This window comes from Rhinopithecus bieti, unplaced genomic scaffold, assembly GCF_001698545.2.
Source record: "Rhinopithecus bieti isolate Rb0 unplaced genomic scaffold, ASM169854v2 scaffold_10223, whole genome shotgun sequence".
NCBI lineage: Eukaryota > Metazoa > Chordata > Mammalia > Primates > Cercopithecidae > Rhinopithecus > Rhinopithecus bieti.
The window spans coordinates 2472425-2479519 of NW_016806659.1; the positions used below are offsets into that span (position 1 = coordinate 2472425).

General features: G+C 42.7%; 1 protein-coding gene across 1 annotated transcript in view; it reads right to left on the reverse strand.

Moving 5' to 3' along the window:
* The window catches only part of LOC108533017 (uncharacterized), a 19195-nt gene extending 18592 nt beyond the window's left edge, over positions 1 to 603 (reverse strand). The window contains exon 1 of the mRNA XM_017877370.1: positions 556 to 603. The gene's annotated coding sequence lies outside the window, so the exon portion shown is untranslated. The remainder of the gene's footprint in view (positions 1 to 555) is intronic.
* Positions 604 to 7095: the final 6492 nt, after the last annotated feature.

Consider the following 7095-nt stretch of genomic DNA (forward strand, 5'->3'; position numbering starts at 1 on the left):
AGGGAAGGAGGGGAAGAGGGAGGGAAGGAAGGAAGGAGGGAAGGAAGGAAGGAAGGAAGGAAGAAAGAAGAAAAGAAAGGAAAGAAAGAAGAAAGGAAGAAAGAAAGAAAGAGAGAGAGAGAGAGAGAGAGGGAGGGAGGGAGGGAGGGAGGGAGGGAAAAGAAAGAAAGCCAACCAGACTTCCAGTTTTCAGTCTGGCGTGTAAAAAGTTCGGGATTCATCATTCCCACCCTAACAACAAGAAAGAAGCTTGACAAGCTGAAAATCAACCGCTCTTCTTAGATCCTACAGATAATTGAGGTCATAGGGTAAATTACTGTCTTATAAATTGGAGAGACAGTGGCAGATACAGAGAATCATGACTTGATTCACTACTTGAGTGGAAGCTCAAGAGCAGAAACCTTTATGGGAACCGTACCAGGCTATGAAAACTGAAAGTGCAGTTGCTGAATTGCTGGAGGCTCTGTTTGGACTGCTTGAGAGTTAAAAACTCCAGGGAGCCCAGTCTTAGGAGGGCCCCAACACTTTTCTGAGTTTTACCTCCAGAAGACTTACCAGGTCATCAAGGTGAAGAGAAAAATCCCTTCGTATTTCTGTCAGTGGGGAGGGTGAAATAAGCCAGGGGATTCTATTCTTCATAAGGCCTGCCCTCAAGAGAAATTATTTTACCAGAACTTAACTGAGGTTTTACTAATGCTAATTGTCCTGGGGAAAGGGAAATATCCTAGTCTAGTCCCTTCTAGCTATCCTGTCCCAACAAAGGGGGAAAAATGAGAAGTACTTGTGAAGGTCACAGCACAGGAACACAGGCTCATTAAAAGACTGAGACTTAAAGAACTAGAGAAGGTTTCCTCTGCCCCCACATCTTACCAGCACATCAACAGGGCTTCTGTGCAATAGAGGAGACAAAACTAACATTAGAGGAACATTTAATACCTCTGATACATACAGCTACATCAAATAGTCAAAACAGCTTAACTCTTTGTCAAATACACATAAAGCATCATACCAAAGGCCTATTTACCTAGATTCTTTTTCTTAGTACCTAATGTCTGGCTTCCAACAAAAAATTACAAAGCATCTTCTAAGACAAAAAATTTTTAAACAAACAAGGTAAGCATCAAAACAAGATTCAGATATGGCAAAGACGTTGCGATTATCAGACTGTGAATGTAAAAGCACCATAATTAATATGCTAAGAGTTCTAATAGAAAAAATGAACCATATTCAATAAGAGATGGATACTGCAAGCATAGTGATGAAAACAATAAGGAATAAGCAAAAGGAAAGAAATGCTAGAAATAAAGAACACAGTAATGGAAATAATGCCTTTGATCGGCTTTTAAATAGACTGGACACATGGCAGGATGCAGTGGCTCATGCCAGTAATCCCAGCACTTTGGGAGGCTGTGGCAGCCAGATTACCCAAGGTCAGGATTTTGATGCCAGCCTGGCCAACACGCTGAAACCCCGCCTCTACCAAAAATACAAATATAAGCTGGACATGGTGGCACATGCCTGTAATCCCAGCTACTCAGGAGGCTGAGGCAAGAGAATCGCTTGAACCTGGGAGGCGGAGGTTGCAGTGAACCAAGATCACACGATTGCACTCCAGCCTGGGTGACAGAGCAAGATTCCATCTCAAAAAATAAATAAATAAATAAAACTGGACACAGCCAAAGAAAGAATCAGTGAGCTTGAAGATATGTCAATAGAAACTTCTAAAACTAAATGGTAAGAGAAAAAATAATTTTAAAAAGCAGAATAGAGCATCCAATAACTGTGGGACAATTTTAAATGGTGTAACATATGCATAATGAATATGAAAACAATAAAACAAGGAACAGAAAAAATATTTGAAGTAATAATGACTGAGAATTTTCCAAAATGAATGACAGACACCAAACCCCAGATTCAGGAAGCTCAGGAAATCAAAGAGGGTAAATACCAAAAAAATTTACACCTAGATATAGCATATTCAAACCACAGAAAATCAAAGACAAAGAGACAATTTTGAATTAAGTCAAAGAGAAAAAAAACACTGTACCTATGAAGGAGCAAGTATAATAATTAATCATACTTATCTTCATAGGCCATGCAAGTAAGAAGAGCTTGGAGCAAAATATTTTAAGTGTTGACAGAAACAACAACAACCACCACCACCAGAATTCTATACCCAGAAATATTATCCTTGAAAAGTAAAGGAGAAATAAAGACTTTCACAGGCAAACAAAATTGAGAAAACTTGTCACCAATTGGCATACCTTGCAAGAAATGTTGAAACTCTTTAGAAAGAAAGAAAATATTATACATCAGTGATATGGTTAGGCTTTGTGTCCCCACCCAAATCTCATCTTGAATTGTAAGCCCCATTATCTCCACATGTCAAGGGAGAGACCAGGTGGAGATAAATGAATCATGGGGGCATTTCTCCCATGCTATTCTCATGATAGTCAGTGAAGTCTCATGAGATCTGATAATTTTATAAGGGGTTTTCCCTCTTTGCTCGGCACTTCTTCCTACCTCCTTGTGAAGAAGGCACCTTGCTTCCCCTTTGCCTTCTGCCATGATTGTAAGTTTCCTGAAGCCTCCCCAACCATGCTGAACTGTGGGTCAATTAAACCTCTTTCCTTTATAAATTACCCAGTCTTAGGCAGTTCTTTATAGCAGTATAAAAGCAGACTAATACAGTAAATTGTTACCAGAAGTGGGGTGCTAATATAAAGATACCAAAAATATGGAAGCAACTTTGGAATTGGGTAAGAGGCAGAGGTTGGAACAATTAAGAGGGCTCAGAAGATGACAGAAGGATGTGGGAAACTTTAAAATTTCCTAGAGACTTATTAAATAGCTTTGACCAAAATGCTGATAGTGATATGGACAATGAAGTCCAGCCTGAGGTGGCCTCAGATGGAGATAAGGAACTTGTTGGGAAATAAAATAGAGGTGACTCTTGCTATGCTTTAGTGAAGAGACTGGTGGCATTTTGCCCCTCGCCTAGAGATCTGTGGAATTTTGAACTTAAGAGAGATGATTTAAGGTATCCAATGGAAGAAATTTCTAAGCAGAAAAGCATTCAAGAGGTAACCTGGGTGCTTTTAAAAGTGTTTGGCTTTATGCATTCCCAAAGAGATGGTTTGGAATTGGAACTTAATGTTTAAAAGGGAAGCAGAACATAAACGTTTGGACAATTTGCAGACTGATGATGCAATAGAAAAGAAAAACCCATTTTCTGAAGAGAAATTCAAACTGGCTTTGGAACTATGCATAAGTGACAAGGAGCCAAATGTTAATCGCCAAGACAATGGGAAAATGTCTCCAGGACATGTCAGAGGTCTTCACAGCAGACCCCCCCATCACAGGCCTAGAGGCCTAGGAAGAAAAAATGGTTTCATGGGCTGAGCCCAGAGCCTTGCTGCTTTATACAGTCCTGGAACTTGGTGCCCTGCATCCCAACTGTGGCTAAAAGGGACCAAGGTGCAGCTCAGGTCATGGACGCAAGCCCCAGGCCTTGGTGGCTTACATGTGTTGTTGGGCCTGCAGGTGCACAGAAGTCAAGAATTGAGGTTTGGGGCCAGGCACAGTGGCTTATTCCTATAATCCCAGAACTTTGGGAGGCCAAGGGGGATGGATCACATGAGGTCAAAAGTTCGAGACCAGCCTGGCAAACATAGTGATACCCCATCTCTACTAAAAATACAAAAATTAGCTGGGTGTGGTGGTATGTGCCTATAGTCCCAGCTACTTTGCAGGCTGAGATGGGAGAATCACTTGAACCTGGAAAGTGGAGGTTGCAGTGAGCCAAGATTGCACCACTGCACTCCAGCCTGGGCAACAGAGTAAGATTCTGTCTCAAAATAATAACAAAAATGGAGGTTTGGGAGCCTCTACCTGAATTTTAGAGGATGTATTGAAATGCCTGGATGACCAGGTAGAAGTTTGCTCAAAACAAAAAGCAACAGAGTATCCAATGATTGTAGCTTAAGGATAAGTGAAATTAATGACAGCAATGTTATGAGATATGAAAGAAAAGAATTATGAATATTCAGTGGTTAGGTACTTGCACTACCTGTGAAGGGGTAGATCATTATTTGAAAGACAATTTGGATTCATTGTAAATGTGTGTTGCAATCTCAAGGGCAGCCACTAAAAAGGTAAACAAAAAAACATAATTTGGCCAGGTGTGGTGGCTTATGCTTGCAATCCCAGCACTTTGGGAGGCCAAGGTAGGCAGATCACTTGAGGTCAGGAGATCGAGACCAGCCTGACCATCGTGTTGAAACCCTGTCTCTACTAAAAATGCAAAAATTAGCCAGGCATGGTGCAGCACCTGTAATCTCAGCTACTTGGCAGGCTGAGGCAGGAGAATTGCTTGAGCCCAGGAAGGAGAGGTTGTAGTGAGACAAGATTGTGCCACTACAGTCTAGATGATAGAGCAAGACTCTGTCTCAAAAAGGAAAGTATAATTTATATGCTAAGAGAGGAGAGAAAATGGAATTATATAACACTCAATTAAAACCAGAGAAGGAGCTGGGGGTGGTAGCACACACCTGTAATCCCAGCACTTTGGGAGAACAAGGCAGGAGGATCACTTGAGGCCAAGAGTTTGAGACCAGCCTGAGCTCACTCAACAAAGTGAGACCCCATCTCTACAAAAAATTAAAAAGCCACACATACACACACATACAAACACACACAAACACACACACACATGCAGAGAGAGAGAGAGAGAGAGAGAGAGAGAGAGAGAGAGAGAGAGGTCAGAAAAAGAGTGGAACAACAACAAAAAGAAAGAACAGGGCCAACAAATAGAAAATAGTAACAAATTATATTAGTCTGTTCTGCTGCTGCTATAGGACATACCCAGAACTGGTTAATTTATGAAGGAAAGAGGCTTAATTGGCTCATAGTTCTGCAGGGCTGGGGAGGCCTCAGGAAACTTACAATCATGGCAGAAGGGAAAGCAAACACATCCTTCTTCACAAGGCAGCAGGAAGGAGAAGTGCAGAGCAAAGTGGGGGAAGTCACTTATAAAATCATCAGATCTCATGAGAACTCACTCACTATCACAGGACCATCACTTCCCCATGATTCAATTACCTCCCACTGGGTCCCTCCCATGACACATGGGGTTATGGGAGCTAGAGTTCAAGATGAGATTTGGGTGGGGACACAGCCAAATCATATCATTTTGTCCCTGGCTCTTCCCAAATCTCATGTCCTCACATTTCAAAACACAATAATGCCCATCCAACTGTCCCCTTAAGTCTTAGCTCATCCCAGCATTAACCCAAAAGTCCAAGTCCAAAGTCTCATCTGAGACAAGACAAGTCCCTTCTGCTTCTGAGCCTAAATTGAAAGCAAGTTAGTTGCTTCCTAGGTACAATGGGGATACAGGCAATGGGTAAATACACCTGTACCAAATGGGAGAAATTGGCCAATACATAGGGGCCACAGGCCCCATGCAAATCCAAAATCCAATAGGGCTGTCATTAAACCTTAAAGTTCCAAAATGATTTTCTTTGACTCCAAGTTTCACATCCAGCTCACGCTGATGCAAGTGGTGGGCTCCCGTCTCCTTGGGCAACTCTGTCCCCAGGATTTTGCAGGATACGGCCTCCCTCCCAGCTGCCTTCAGGGGCTGGTGTTGAGTGTCTGCAGCTTTTCTAAACACAGAGTGCAAGCTGTCAGTGGATCTACCATTCTGGGTTCTGGAGTATGGTAACACTCTTCTCACAGTTCCACTAGGCAGTGCCCCAGTGTGGACTCTGTGTGGGGGCTCTGACCCCACATTTCCCTTCCACACTCTCCTAGCAGAGGTTCTCCATGAGGGCTCTGCCCTGCAGCAAACCTCTGACTGGACATCCAGGTGTTTCCATACATTCTCACAAATCTAGGCAGAGGTTCCTATATTAGTCTGTTTTTATGCTGCTGGTAAAGACATACCACAGACTGGGTAATTTATAAAGAAAAAAGGTTTAATGGACTCACAGTTCCACGTGGCTGGGGAGGCCTCACAATAGTGGCAGAAGGCAAAAGGCACCGCCTTACATGGTGGTGGCAAGGGAGAGGATGACAGCCAAGAGAAAAGGGAAACTCCTTATGAAACCATCAGATCTAGTGAAACTTATTCACTAACACGAGAACATTATGGGGAAACTGCCCCATGATTCAATTATCTCCCACTGGGTCCCTCCCATAACGTGGAAATTATGAGAGCTACAATTCAAGATGAGATTTGGGTGGGAACACAGCCAAACCATATCAGTCCCCAAACCTCAATTCTTGACTTCTGTGTACCCACAGGCTCATCACCATGTGGAAGCTGCCAAGGCTTGTGGTTTGCACCCTCTGAAGCCACAGACCAAGCTGTACCTTAGCCCCTTTTAGCCACGGCTGGGATGCAGGGCACCAAGTCCCAAGACTGCTCAAAGCAGCAAGGCCTTGGGCCCGGCCCATGAAACCATTTTTTTTTTCCTCCTTGATCTCCAGGTCTGATGGAAGGGGCTGCCATGGATACCTCTGACATGCCCTTGAGACATTTTCCCCATTGTCTTGGTGATTAACATTTGACTCGTTATTATTTATGCAAATATCTGCAGCCAGCTTGAATTTCTCCCCAGAAAATGCATTTTTCTTTTCTATTGCATCATTGGATAGCAAATTTTCCAATCTTTTGTGTTCTGTTTCCTGTTGAATGCTTTGCCACTTAGAAATTTATTCTGCCAGGTACTCTAAATCATTTCTCTCAAGTTCAAAGTTCCATAGATCTCTAGGCCAGGGGCAAAATGCTGCCAGTCTCTTTGCATAGCAAGAGTGACCTTTACTCTAATTCCCAACAAGTTTTTCATCTCCATCTGAGATTACTTCAGCCTGAACTTCATTGTCCATATCACTATCAGCATTTTGGTCAAAGCCATTCAACAAGTGTCTAGGGAGTTCCAAACTTTCCTACCTCTTCCTGTCTTCTGAGCCCTCCAAGTCTCTAGGAAGTTCCAAACTTTCCCACATTTTTCTGTCTTCTTCTGAGCCCTCCAAACTGTTCCAATCTCTGCCTGTTACCCAGTTCCAAAGTTTCCACATTTTCAGGTATCT